Source organism: Esox lucius, chromosome 24 (assembly GCF_011004845.1).
Source record: "Esox lucius isolate fEsoLuc1 chromosome 24, fEsoLuc1.pri, whole genome shotgun sequence".
Lineage (NCBI taxonomy): Eukaryota > Metazoa > Chordata > Actinopteri > Esociformes > Esocidae > Esox > Esox lucius.
Window position 1 is genome coordinate 21382394 of NC_047592.1, and position 15472 is coordinate 21397865.

At 39.4% G+C, this 15472-nt stretch overlaps 1 protein-coding gene across 1 annotated transcript in view; it reads left to right on the forward strand.

The window, feature by feature from the left end:
• The window catches only part of LOC105010062 (serine/threonine-protein kinase Nek4-like), a 717288-nt gene that overhangs the window by 215903 nt on the left and 485913 nt on the right, over positions 1–15472 (forward strand). The gene's annotated exons all lie outside the window — the stretch shown is intronic.

Sequence of the window (15472 nt, forward strand, 5' to 3'; positions counted from 1 at the left end):
ACGTCAGTACGGAGGTGATTCCTGTGCCCAGCTGCTTCTACTCAACCATCACACCCCTGATCCTGCCGTGCCAATCACCAGCAGCATTTAGGAGAAGTCCTGACGTCTGGCCCCTGCTGGATGGTTTAGTCAGGTTTGTACGTGTATCACCCGGGGCCTGGTGGTGTAAGAGCCCTCTATGATATAGAACCTAATGGGTACTTTCACTGGTAAATGAAACCAGAAGTCAGATGCAGTTCAGACACTGTTACAAAGCAGTTTTATTGAATTTTATTTCCCGGATTAAAAACCCTGTTAAAACTAACTACGCTGGAACAATGATAACCAGGGGGAAAACAAGTTGATAGAAAGGGGGCCCGGTCAGTATAACATAAACACTGCAGGGAAATGACAGGGGGTTGGGGGAAGGTTACACCACAATCTACACACACACACACTAACCTTACATTTAACATGCACACACCAAGTGGTCCCTAACCTTACACACCACCACCACCACTACAAAGACAACAAGTGACACCCCCCATGTAGTCACATGGGTGCCTTATGATATAAATACATGCATTTAAGTAAACAGTAATCTGCACTGAAACTGAAATGAAAAAGATCAAAATAGGTTTTGTGATTACAATAATAAAGAACCCTGTAATTCATTGTTCCCAATGTACCATTCTTAGTACCAGTCCAAACGTGTGCAGTTTATACCGTATCTGTAGAAACTCAGGTCACTCTTTATAGGGGCACAACAGCTCTCCTATAAAAAAACACCAATATAACAATCATTAGAACATATCCATAAAACAGTTGTGTCTTTAACCCAGCCTGAGGCATGCCTGATATTTGGGTCTTCAACAAACCAAAGCAAAGAGGAAGATACTACCTTGGCTTCCTTTTTTATAACATTGTGCCATAAGTGACCCCTGGTGTTCACCTGGGTCTTAAGGTCCACCTGCTAAATACGTTTCTGACTTAACAGCAATTTCTGCCTCGCTGTTTGCTATTCCGTTCATGTTTGCCAGTTTGTGTTTTTCCTGTTTACCAGTCCAGTAATTCAGCTCTCCACACCCCGTTAGGAACACCTACCACAAAGGACTCACCCACTCTTGCCCCTGGGATTTAGGACCTGCCCTGTCACCTCCTGGAAAATACCCCGTCACCATCTTCCCTGGACCATCGGACCCGTTCCCTCTCACCTCCTGGATACTCCCCTGCACCACCTCCCACGGATTCTGGACCTCCTTCACAGAGCCCACCTTTCTCCACAAGCCTTCCTCACACCTACTCACCTTTGATTCAGTTCCAATAATCTATTCACTGTACTGAGTTTGGTCTGCGTTTGGGTACATTCCCTCGGGAAACCTGATATTTCCACATCCTTATAAACCAAATCTAAATACAGTGTTCACACCGGGCCTTGAAATCTTTGTAAGTTTGTGAATTTGTGAAAAACTAATCCAGGCCTTGAAAGTTTTTGAAAATAGTCATAAATAGACATTGAAAGTGAATGAACATGTTTTGGCTAAGAACAGAAACTGAAGTAGTCTGTCACCACAGAACTGAGAGGTTCTCAAACATTCAAGCTCTCTTTTTAATTGTGGTCTGGGAGCTTCTGTAAAGCCTGCTAAATCTCATTACCGGAATTCACAGTGCTGTGACAGTAATTAACCTTGATCCATGGCTCAAACCTTATAGATTCTGTCCAAGTATGATCCATGAACAAAATAAATGCAACCGGAAGTCAGGGGAGAGACATCTTTATTCAGCATGAGTCTATGATGTTGACCTTCCATTTCTCATTTCTATCTCTTCCATAATTACAGAGGCAACACAGTATTTTATGCCGGATACATAGGTGGTGGCCAGTGGTCATAACCAACCATTACACATTCCAATACCCTCCAATAAGAAAGGTTTATCCTACAACAGACCCTTGTATGGTGTGTTCCAACCTATGGTCAATGGACCTATCCATATAGCCTATGTCAGTCACATGGGGAACTCCTATCAGGAGGTATGGACAGAATGTATGGACAGGATGTGTGGACAGGATGTGTGGGGCCCATCAGTCCTTTGTTCAGAGTTAGTCAGCACATTTGTGTTGTGTTAAGTTTCTCGTGCCCATTTCCAATCAAACCAAACTACGGTGGGGAGAACAAGTATTTGATGGACGGCTGATTTTGCAGGTTTTCCTACATACAAAGCATGTAGAACATGAGACATTCTGCCCACATACCGAGCAGAGGCAAGGAAAGATCTCCCTTGTATGGAATTCAGGAATCAAAGACAGAGGATTTCCTGGATCGTCCGTTGTTAATGACCAGGCTTATCCAATTGGCTATTAATACAAAAACACTTTGATGGTAATAAGCATTCAAGACACCGCCTGTTTTATATTGTCATGTTTAATATTAAACAGTAGGGCCTATAGGCCTTTATAAAGGGTGGTCTTTCCACCAAGTATGAATGTGTGTGTGTTCTCTCAATGCCTCAATATATTGAAAAGGGTACCTAGTTTTTATTTAAGGCATAATCAAACCTTAGTTAAGAGCTAGTAATATTTACACCTAAGAGCTGTAATACAGGAAGCTATAGCAAGCTTGAATCCTAAACAGACACCAAGTCACAGCTGTGAAATACATTGTGGGCATCCCTGAGTTCTGGGTCTCTAGGTGGACCTGGGAACACATGCCATTGTGGGCATGCCTGAGTTCTGGGTCTCTAGGTGGACCTGGGAACACATGCCATTGTGGGCAGCCCTAAGTTTTGGGTCTCTGACCAGTCTGTGTGGACCCAGGAACACATGCCATTTTAATGTTAGGCTCATGATGTAAGGAGTAGCTACCTTTACTAAGGACTTCTTATATATTATGGTCATTTATGATCACATTTATTTAAGTCATATTATATACATTCATGTATTTATCACTAAGGTTACGGTCCCTTGCACCCATTTCCCTCAGTAGTCTTCTAAGTGATAAACCTTCAACCATGTTCTCTCACCCTTACTACAAAATGAGGAACATTTGGACTTCCGGTTTGGGTGAGCATGTGAAAGCGGCGTTGCCTCAGACTCCCGCAGTAGAAACTTTGCAAACTTACTTTTTCCTCAAAACCCCAACCAACTGATAGTTAAAGATTTAACGTTAGAACCTTGAACAACCTTGAAATGTCAAAAGCATCTAAAGCATCCAAAAAGACGGAAGCAGACGCCTCTCCCACGGACAGCAGCACAACGCTAACGTTGGCTAGCATAGCTAACATGCTAGAAGACCACAGGGCTAGTATTGCAGCCGACTTCAAAACAACATTCGCTGCCCTGGAATTGAGACTCGATATAATGCAGTCAACGATAACAGAACATGGTCAACGGATGGATTCATTGGAATCCCACGCTGAGCTGCAAGCCCAACGAATCCAAGCGCTGGAAGAGAGGTGTGTCGCATTAGCAGACCACAACGCTAAGCTAACAGCGAAGACAAGTGATCTTGAGAGTCGCAGCCGCAGAAACAATATTAGAATAATCGGCCTCCCAGAATCAATCGAGGGACCCAGGCCTACGACCTTTTTCGCCGAACTTTTGGCTGAAGTACTGGGCGACAAGATTTTTCAGTCTCCTCCTGAACTGGACCGAGCGCACAGAACGCTCACCGCTAAACCACAACCCGGAGCGCGGCCCAGACCGGTTATACTTCGCCTTCATCGCTATCAAGCCAAGGAGCTGATCAAATCGGGAGGCTCGTAAAAGGCGTGGGAAACTTCAATACAAAGGGACACCAATCCAGATTTTTGAGGACTACACACCAGAAGTTGCCGGCGAACTAGCTAAATATCGAGCGGTGATGGCCGATCTTTACAACCTCGCTCTTCGGCCAGCGCTTTTATTCCCGGCCCGTTTACAGATCACTCTGGAGAGCGGAGCGAAGAAGAGATTTTCATCTCTCGAGGAAGCCACCACATTCGCGGCCAAATATAAACAGACCCCGAGGCCCGACTAGCTTGTCTGCTATTTTTCTCGCGACCAATATGGGCCATGCTAACCTAAAGTTAGCTGTCTTTCTCCTTACAGGAGGAGCTACTTTCGTATTGGTAAGTCTTAAGATTAAGACGTGAGCCTGCTAAACCTTAATGTGTATAACTAGTACAAGGACAATATACTAAGTAAATTATTGTGTTTATTTAAAAGAGATTTAAGATCTGTTCGGACTATGGTCTAAATCTGATGCTTACCTTGTAACTGATATGCTGGAGTAACCCTGTATTTAGTTCAGCGGGTTCAGACGCTAACGGTTATGTTGTGTATTACACTCCGTTTAATTCTAATCCGAGGGTAAAGTAAATAACTTGTATTTTATTTCTTATTTAAGTTAGAATTTTGTCAAGCCAATTTAGGATGATAGATGATTAGGGGGATGGTAGGGGTATTACATCTGCTGTTCACTCGATGTGTAATTCTAAATGATTAATACCCTGCATATATATATATATATATATATATATATATATATATATATATATATATATATATATATCATATTATTAATATTATTTTTAATTTTTATTTTATTTGTTTATTTATTTTTACTTCTGAATCACTTTTTGATATTCAGCGAGTTCAGAAGTTGGTGGTGTGTATTACATGCCATTTAATTCTTCTTTGAAGTTAAAGAAAAGAATAGTTTGTATTTTATTTCATATAAAAAAATTTTTTTTTATTATTGTTATTATTTCATACTAAAGTCGTCAAGCTAATATTTGTCTATAAACGATTATGATGATGGAAGGGGTACTACGTCTGCAGTTCACTTGATTCTTAACCCTAAGTCAATAATACCCTATATTTTATTTGATTTTCACTCTACATTTACTTGAGGTTTATTTATTTCTATTCTTATAATTATCTTCTATTGTTATTATTTTATCACTCTGTTATTTCTGTTTGGTATTCTATCTTTATATTTACTCGCGCTATATAGCCGTTATGAAAAATGTAAGGTTCACGTTCATTATGTTGGGGGGTTCCAACTGGCTCTTAAAACTGCAAGAGCTGGGACAAATTAAGGAAAAAGAGGAAAGATGACGCAGAGAGGGAAGTATGAACACTTGGGTTTAGTTTTGATTAATGGGACAGGGGAGATGGGAGGGGGAGGGAAGCTTTCACTTGACTTTGTTTATTTTGTGTTCTCTGTTATGTATGTACTCATTTTACATTGGGCTGTTTCTGTACAGAAGATCCTACTCGCTGTCTGCTGCTTACTCCTTGAGACTGACCTGTCAATTTTACCACGGGGTGCTGATCCATGGCTAGTGTAACGAAAGGGGGTGCCGCTGGCGGACGGGCTGTGAGGATTGGCTTACTAAACACTGGTGGGCTAAACGCTGCAATTAAACGCGCAAAAGTTATGACACATATCAAAAACCTTAATGCGGACATAACGTTTCTGCAAGAGACACATTTATGCAATTCTGACCATAGAAAATTAAATAGACCTTGGATTGATCAAATTTTTCACTCAAAATTTTATGTAAAGTCAAGAGGCACAGCTATATTAATTCGAAAAAATGTTCATTTCACACCAGATAAAATAATGACAGACCCAAACGGTTGCTATGTTATTGTTACCGGTACGCTATATGAAAAGCAGGTAATCCTGGTATCCGTCTATGCTCCCAATTGGGACGACTGTAATTTTGTGAGGTCATTGTTTGCTACCATTCCAAATTTAAATTCTCATCTTTTGATTATGGGAGGAGACATGAACTGCGTGATAGATGCAACATTAGACAGATCTAGTATGCGATCAGCCTCGGTCATGAAAATGTCCCAGGCCCTTTCCACTGTTATGAATCAGTATGGATTGGTGGACCCATGGCGATTTTCACACCCGTCTGTAAGGCAATATTCTTTTTTCTCCCACGCACATCGTTCATTCTCGCGCATAGACTATTTTTTGATAGATAAAAAGCTTATTTCAGAAATTGTCTCCACCCAGTATCTACCCATAACAGTATCAGATCATGCCACAGTGGTCCTGGACCTTCATTTTAGCATGAAGCCAAAGAGTTTCAGACACTGGAGGCTAGACCCTCTCTTGCTGGCCGATGCCAACTTTTGCAAACATGTTTCTGAATCGATCACTTTCTTTTGTGATACCAATAAGAATGACGAAACCTCCCCGTCCATATTGTGGGAAACTCTCAAAGCCTACGTAAGGGGCAAAATTATTTCTTTCGTGTCACATACGAATAAGTTGCGCAGATCTCGGCAGAACGAGCTTGAGGAAGCTATTGCAGATCTAGACAACTTACTATCGTCTGCAAATTCTCCGGATTTATATAAAGAAAGGATAAGACTCCAAACGGAACTTGATCTTCTCCTTACTTCTGAAGCAGAACAGCTTCTCCTTCGCTCTCGGGGGTTGGTATACGAACATGGGGACAAAGCTGGACGCCTTTTGGCTCATCAGCTGAAGGCAAAAGCAGCATCAAACCAAATTACTCAGATAACCGATGAGTCAGGCACAATAACCATTAACCCGGACAGAATAAATGACACTTTTAGATCATTCTTTTCCCAACTATATACATCGGAGTCCCTCGCAGATGAAAACCAACTAAATAACTTTTTTGGAAAATTGGACTTACCTAAAGTATCACCCGAGGACAATCTGAGACTGGATGCCGCTCTTACTCTCTCAGAAATTAAAGAAGCAATACACTCAATGAACAGTGGCAGGTCTCCGGGCCCCGACGGTTACCCGGTTGAGTTCTATAAAAAATTCTCTGATCAGTTAGCTCCACTATTACTAGAAATGTTTGATTACGCATCTAAGCAAGGCACCCTACCGCCCACTCTTATGCAAGCTTCCATCTCTTTAATTTATAAGAAGGGTAAGGACCCCCTGAGCTGCGCTTCTTATCGACCAATATCACTCCTTCCAGTAGATGTTAAAATACTTGCAAAAATTTTAGCTCGGAGATTAGAATCTGTCATGCCCAAAATCATTTCAGAAGACCAGACGGGATTTATAGGGGGAAGACAATCATACTCCAACATAAGGAGACTTCTCGGCGTCATCCTCTCCCCATCTTCCTCTAATGTCCCAGAGGTAATAATATCTCTTGATGCCGAGAAAGCCTTCGACAGGGTGGAGTGGTCCTATCTCCTCTTCTCCCTGAAACAGTTTGGTTTTAATACTACCTTAATCTCATGGGTCAGATTACTTTATTCTTCTCCCTGCGCCTCAGTGTGCACAAATAATCAACGTTCCAGCCCATTTCCACTTTTTCGGGGAACACGACAGGGATGCCCGCTATCCCCATTATTATTTGCGCTAGCGATTGAACCACTATCAGCTGCGCTAAAAATGGAGGAGGGACTTGGGGGGATTGAAAGATGGGGGATAAAACATCAAGTTTCGTTATACGCAGATGATCTGCTTCTTTATGTAAGTGACCCTCTGGCAAACATCCCACGTATCCTGACTTTGTTGAATTCTTTTGGCCGTCTGTCGGGATATAAGTTAAATATCTCTAAAAGCGAATACTTCCCAATCAACCAATTAGCCGTAGCCATATCGTCATCAACTATACCCTTTAAAATAGCCAACACAGGATTTAAATACCTTGGCATTACAGTTACACAATCCTTGCGAACAATGCTAGAGCAAAATCTTACATCATTAACAACGACGGTCAAGTCCGATTTACAAAGATGGAGTTATCTTCCGTTGTCCTTAGCTGGCAGGATACAAATTATAAAAATGAATGTGTTACCAAGATACCTGTATGTCTTTCAATGTCTCCCCATCTTCCTCCCAAAGTCCTTCTTCACAGCTATAAACAATAGTATATCATCATTCATCTGGGCGGGTAAACGGCCAAGGGCAAACCGTACACTGCTTTGTAGGCATAGATCGGCTGGAGGACTGGGTCTACCCAACTTTATGGGCTACTACTGGGCAGCCAATTTGCATAAAATAGTATCTTGGTTTACTTCCCCTCAATCCAGTTGGTGCCAGAGTGAGTCTGCTTCCTGCTCCTCGTCGCTGCTTGCCTTAACTTGCAACACCTTGCCCTACTCCCCATCAAGCTTTACCTCTAATCCAGTTGTAGTTGGAACTTTAAAAATTTGGACGCAAATAAGACGTCACTTTGGATGGCTCACTCCCCCTCTAACAACTCCTATTTGTAACAATCACCTGTTCATCCCAGCAAAGACGGACTCACGATTTTCAGTTTTGGAGAACAATGGGCTGCGGAGTCTGGGAGACCTGTACATTGATGGTATATTTGCGAGCTTCAACCAATTGATTTCTACCTTCAATTTACATAAATCAGACTTTTTCCGATACTTCCAGTTGCGGGACTTTGCTAAAACACACGCCACATCATTTCCACAGATACCAACACCCAGTGGGATGGACCTGGCTCTTAAGGCTAACACCCTGTCAAAGGGCCATGTCTCCTTTTTCTATAATTTATTGGCCGCAAACAGTGAATCTATTCTAAATAAGATCAAGATGAACTGGGAGTCGGAACTACAATTTAATCTCTCTGAAGAATTTTGGGAGGCAGCTATGAGGGTTGTCACCTCATCATCCAGCTGCGCTAGACTGTCACTAATTCAATTTAAAGTCTTCCACAGGTTACACTACAGTAAGGACAAATTATCAAAGCTATTCCCAGACAAATTTGATGAGAATTGTAGCAGATGTTCACAGGCTCCATGCAATCTTACCCACATGTATTGGGCATGCCCCAAACTGTCTGAATTCTGGCGATTGTTCTTTAAAACAATTTCAGATATATTAGGCATAAATTTAACTCCAACCCCACATATTGCTATTTTTGGCGTGCCCCCAGACGACACCCGTACAACAGCCACTCAAAATAACGTAATTGCCTTCGCTTCTCTTATTGCTCGCAAGAGAATTTTGCTGTTGTGGAAATCGCCTCAACCACCATTAATCAAAGTTTGGTTGCACGACATTTTAGGCCTCTTGAAACTGGAGAAAATCAAATTCTCACTCAGGGGGTCAACTGGCAGGTTCTATACCCATTGGAGACCACTACTTAACTATCTAGATAAGCTGCCAGCTCAGGAAGTCTCTTTGTAGATTCCCACTGCACGACTTTATATGTGCTATCCCTTCTGTTTCGGTCCTCCAGCGGCAGTTAGCCCACCGCGGTTGATTTGTCCACCCCGAGTTACACCAATATAATAGATAACAGCAGATAACTTGCGTGGATGTCTGAGGAGTGGGCAGCAATTATTTGATAGCTCATTTGTTCAGTTAATGATTAATATTAGCGAATCACATTGCTATCCTTAATTACTATTGAGTGGGTATATGTGTATAGAAATGTATGAATGAGTACATGTATAGGTTTCTAATCTTTATCTTATTATATATTTTTGAATTATTATTTTATTTTTTATTTTATTTTTATTTTATTTTATTTATTTTTTTCTGTCATTAGTATTATTTATGTATAAGTGGTTTATGGGTCTGGGGGGGGGGATGTTGGTTAGTTAAGTTCAAAATAGAAAAAGACATTGTATTCTTGTATGCACTTTATGCTTGATAAATAAAAGATATAAAAAAAAAAATAAAAAAAAATGAGGAACATTTGTCAATAGGTTATTCGATATACAATTTCTGAGTTATTATGTGTGCAAAAATTCTTGAACACATAATAACAAAATGTATATTGTTTTTGTTTTTATTATGTCAACTTTGATTTTGCTGAAGCCATTATGTACACATTATTGAATGGATTTAGATCAATTCTTGGTGCCAATTCTATATTTTTCATGTCTGTCCTGAAATGATGGCCAGTGTGGGTTCAGGGTGGCGCCTCCTGTGGCCGGATTCTCTGTGATTCTGCTTTCATTCATGATGTCATTTTCCATTGACCTAAATGTATGACATGATTAATTAATTGTGATTGGAAAGAGCTGAACGGAGAGTTCAAAGCTAATCAAATCGGTACTTATATGTGAGTTACGTGAACATTTAGATTTTTCCTGTTTGCATAGTTATAATGGTGCATTGGCATCTGTTATGTTTTACATCTTCCACTCACAGGCTTTGTTTTTAATTTGTTTATTTGGAAATTGTTTAATGTAACATCTAACATTTTAATGGTAAAATAGCACAGATCTAAACATGTTTTTTTTGACTATGCAAAGTCCAGTCTGATCAGACGATAGAATCTCATTCTACTAGCAGGTGCTATTGGACATAAAAATAGCACATGGAATCAAACATCAACTAAGCGAGTTCTGGGTTGAAAACATTTGACATAGACCATTATGGAAACTTGCCTTAATAGGGTGTAAGCTTTACCCTTCCGATGGAATACATCCATGAGTTTTCAGCACTGATCTATTGTTTCCCCTCTCGGGATCTGATGTGACTATACCCAGTGGATGAAAGTCTTAAGGAACTATACCCAGTGGATGAAAGTCTAAAGGAACTATACCCAGTGGATGAAAGTCTAAAGAAACTATACCCAGTGGATGAAAGTCTAAAGGAACTATACCCAGTGGATGAAGGTCTAAAGGAACTATACCCAGTGGATGAAGGTCTAAAGGAACTATACCCAGTGGATGAAGGTCTAAATGAACTATACCCAGTGGATGAAAGTCTAAAGGAACTATACCCAGTGGATGAAGGTATTAAGGAACTATACCCAGTGGATGAAGGTCTAAAGGAACTATACCCAGTGGATGAAGGTCTAAAGGAACTATACCCAGTGGATGAAGGTCTAAATGAACTATACCCAGTGGATGAAAGTCTAAAGGAACTATACCCAGTGGATGAAGGTCTAAAGGAACTATACCCAGTGGATGAAAGTCTAAAGGAACTATACCCAGTGGATGAAAGTCTAAAGGAACTATACCCAGTGGATGAAAGTCTGATGGAATTATACCCAGTGGATGAAAATCGAATGGAATTATACCCAGTGGATGAAATCTGAATGCATTAACCGAATGTGTTGAAGTTATACATGCACAGGTTGGGACATCACAAACCCCTTCCTGGTGATAAATCACACCACCGACTGGACACAGACAACTCGGTGTGAGTACAACAACATGTTCTAGAAGAATCACTACAACTACACTGGACAGGTCTGTTCTTAATCATCCTGACAACTCACATGGCAGAATGATGCCAGGGTCAGAACACTTGGATCCACACTCACATAACAGATGAGCTATGGACAGCAAGATGAGAGAAGCAGAGACAACAAACAGATTTTTATTTACAGGCTCATAGTCATCCAACAGATTTTTGTTTACAGCCTCATAGTCATCCAACAGATTTCTGTTTACATGCTCATAGTCATACAACAGACTTCTGTTTACAGGCTCATAGTCATCCAACAGATTTCTGTTTACAGGCTCATAGTCATCCAACATATTTCTGTTTACAGGCTCAGAGTCATCCAACAGATTTCTTCTGTGTGCTTCACACATACTACAGGACAGAGAACCATCTGGATCAGATGACTGGAAAGGTCACATGATCCAAAACACTGTAGGAAACACCAGTGGTGTCAATCTACTGAGTTAAAGTGGGAACCTCAGAAAACGTATGATCTCTGTAATTGCAAACAAAGATTTCTGTAACAAAAATTAATTTCTGCTTTTCTGATGTATCAAATTCTTATGTCATGCAATAAAATGCCAATTAATTATTTAAAAATCATACAATGTGATTTTCTGGATTTTTGTTTTGGATTCTGTCCCCCACAGTTGAAGTGTACCTATGAAAGTAGGAAATTCTGCAAAATCAGCAGTGTATCAAATACTTGTTCTCCCCACTGTATAAGGTTTATGGATATGAGTTCACCACTTCAGGTAGGTATTTTATAAATAAACATATGTGTAAGCATGATTACAGATGTAAAATGCTTAACAGGTGCCATGATCAGAATGCAACACAGACAATTGTTATGTGAAGGCAAGGGAAAAGATGAGTGTCCAGTTTTTGCCCAAAATCTTTGTTGGACTGGTACAAAATTAAAATATGCGGGTGAGATTATTTTAGTTAAATATTAATATGATTTTCTACAATAGATTTTACCACAAATGCCAACTTACATGGTTTAAATTCAATGCTACAATATAATAAACTATTATAATATGTCATGCTATGTCTATACAATTTGGGGGATAGTTGGTTTAGTCCATACTGTATATCACGTAATTCTCCCTCAGGCCTCAGATCGTTGAAAGCCTTATCAACTGATGATAAGTGGTCATTTTTTTTTATCAATGTTTATGTTATTTAGATGACTAGCTCATAACTACAAATAGCAGCAATATGCCTTTTGAACAAAACAAAAGTATTGTATGTGTGACATAATTAAAAATCTTACTATGGAAATATGTTATTTGCTAGAACTAACCAGCTATCTAGGTAACAAACATTTCCAGCTAGCTAACTCTGTCAGTTTGACCACATTCAAGCATAGATAATGTTTCTAGCTTACTAGGATACAAAAGCAGTATTGAGCAGTTAACTAAAACATCAACGATAGCTAGCTACCTACACTAGTTAGGTTAATTGTTTACTTTATTGATCGAACATAGATTGTGTGACACTACTAGGTAAAGAACTGTACAGCAGTCAGCTAACTTGCTAGCAAGTGTATGTAGCTAAATGCTAACTAGGGCTTTAGATTTTGCGCGCCAAATCTGCCTTAATTTCTTTTTATCAGCCTTTTAAATCGTCTAGTTTTGTGTTTATCCATTGTTTTTGCAGAAGATGCCATTAAAACATATAACTAACCACAAGCAAGCAAAACTTAAGTTGATAATTTGTGGTTTAAAAGTTTCTGAAAGTATTTTCTTGTTGTAAATTATTACCAGAGCCTAAAAGGTGCCAAATGCGATTATTACTCAGGATGTGCTTGTAGCCCGTTTTCACCCGACACGCTGGGGAGTAGATAGACAGGGTATTATAAGTCTATTTTTAGATGTTTAACATTAATTTGAAGGTGGCAGATTCATTCACCAGATCATGGTACAAATTACTATATATAGAAGATAGATTCAAGCTGGCGAGTCGTAGCAGACAAATTATTTGTGTTCCATTGACATTTGTATTGTTGACAGTTTGTTAGTTTAGTAAGATCTGACGTCGGGCCAGGTACACAAAGATAGTCCGGCTAGTGCACAATTTCCCCATTTAAAATCATGGTGTCGTTTGAAAAAGTTTATAAAATGATCCATGAACACAGGTCATCTATTAGAGCCCAGAGTCCAAACTAAATATGGTCAAGCGGCATTTAGCAGTATTGCTGCACACAACTTGAATAAACTACCAGAAGATCTTAGATTTTATTCTATTTCTATATTCTTATACTATGTTCTATTATTATGCTATTATTTTATGATGAATTTTATATTTCTCTCTTTATTTTATTTTGTTATTAAATGTATATTTTTACCAATCATAATGCAAGTTCTTGTGCTGCTGTTTAGACATCGATTTAGGGTATTTTCTCACAAAAGGACTGAAGAGTTCATCCAAGCGCTGGAGCGTGAGGATTGAGATACCGGGGTGGTTCAGTAAACAGTTATGATAACCGTAGTTAGAGGATGAATATAAAATGCATGTACAGACATAAATGTCCCCCTGGAGAGAGCCAAGTAAGACATTGATGCAAAGATGATCTTATAAAGGGACTGACGGGTTCATCCTAGTGCTGGAATGTGAGGATTGAGATACCAGGGTGTTGAAGTTCATGCAGACAGCTGAGATGGAGAATTGTAATAATCTGACTGTTTTAATTCTATTGCATTTTTTATTTTCACTGTAAAGCATATTGAATTGCTTCTATATATGAATTGTGCTACACCCCTAAATGCATTGATGCAACTGCCATGTGATTGGTTGATAGATAATTGCATTAATGAGAAATTGAACAGGTGTACTATATAAATAAACTTGCTTGTTTGCTTGCTTCTGATAATGAGGAAGGAACCAGTCTGAGATTATGGAACCAAACATAAGGAGAAGTTGGTCAGAAAAGCAACAACTGCCAAAATATGATTTCTCTCAGTCTTTGTTCATTTCTCTAGACTCTTTCTCTTTTTGTATGTGTTAAGTAAAGGGGTTTGTAAGGAGGACTGTTGTTCAGAGTGAGTTACTCGTCACCTAGACAGAATGGATCACACCTGGCCCTGTGTTCTACTCTGTGAGTACTGACTTTGTGTTTGAATGTTTGTTATGAACACAAAGTTCACTAAGGTTAATATTAGTACTCTATTACTGCAGCATAGATTACATTACTACATTACTAATGTACTGTAATGATGCAATTTGTCTTTGTTGTAGTGTTTAATACCCTAATCTACTGTGGTCACCCTCAAGGTAATGGTAGATATTCATTAATTCACTCCATCTCTTTTATCTTTATCCTCTTGGTCTCTTTTCCTTCCCTGAGTTATTTGCATGAAATAGGTGATTTAGTTGTGTATGTATGATCCGTAAACAAATACAGTAAGGTCTGTCAAAAATTGGGCACTGACACAAGTTTGGTTAATTTGGTTGCTAACCAAAATATATTCAAGTAACAATTGAAGTTAAAATGAATATGGGCTTAAAGTGCAATCGCTCAGATTTAATTTCAGGGTATTCACATCCAAATTGGAGAAAGGATTTAGGAATTGCAGCACTTTAATATGTAGCCCCCTCTTTTTCTCTCAAGGACTGTGTTGCACTGCTCCCTTTGTATTAATGGAGTCTGACACTGCCTTGCAAAATCTGAAGGACGTTTTCAGTTGTTACAGTTCAGTTGTACATGTCTACCTTGGGAACCTCATTCCTGCTATCCCTGCATTTCAGTTGCACATGATACCTTGCACCTTCAGCTGTCTTTATTGCCATTTTACATGCATTTTTCAGTTGTTACATGTACATGTCTATCTCGGGAAACTCACAGCTGCAATCCCTGCATTTCAGTTGCACATGCTACCTTGCTTCTTCAATTTGCCTCGATTGCACATTTAAAAATGGCCATTTGTACCCGCAAATGTGCAAACTATTTATCCCACTTTTCAGCCCTCTTCTATTTGCCTTCATTGCACATTTAGAAGTGCTATTTGTACTGCATTTGCCTTCACTGCACATCTATACATTCCACTTGTAACATACATTTACTTAATACTTGCACATTTCTGGCACTCTTCTATTTGCACCTCATGTTTGATGCTAACCATATTTTGTTGTACTGTACTTGTTCAATGACAAAGTTGAATAAAATCTTAATCTACTACCACATTCTGATTTGTCGATACTTGTCATCTAATTTCTGAACAACCATGCTAACAAGAACAGATGTGTAGGATTTGTTAACTGGAGGAAAATGAAGAAATCTGCTTTCCTGGTAGCCATCTTGAAGGTACTGGTAGATGTGTACCTTCATACAAAATCTAAAATAATTCAGCAATTCT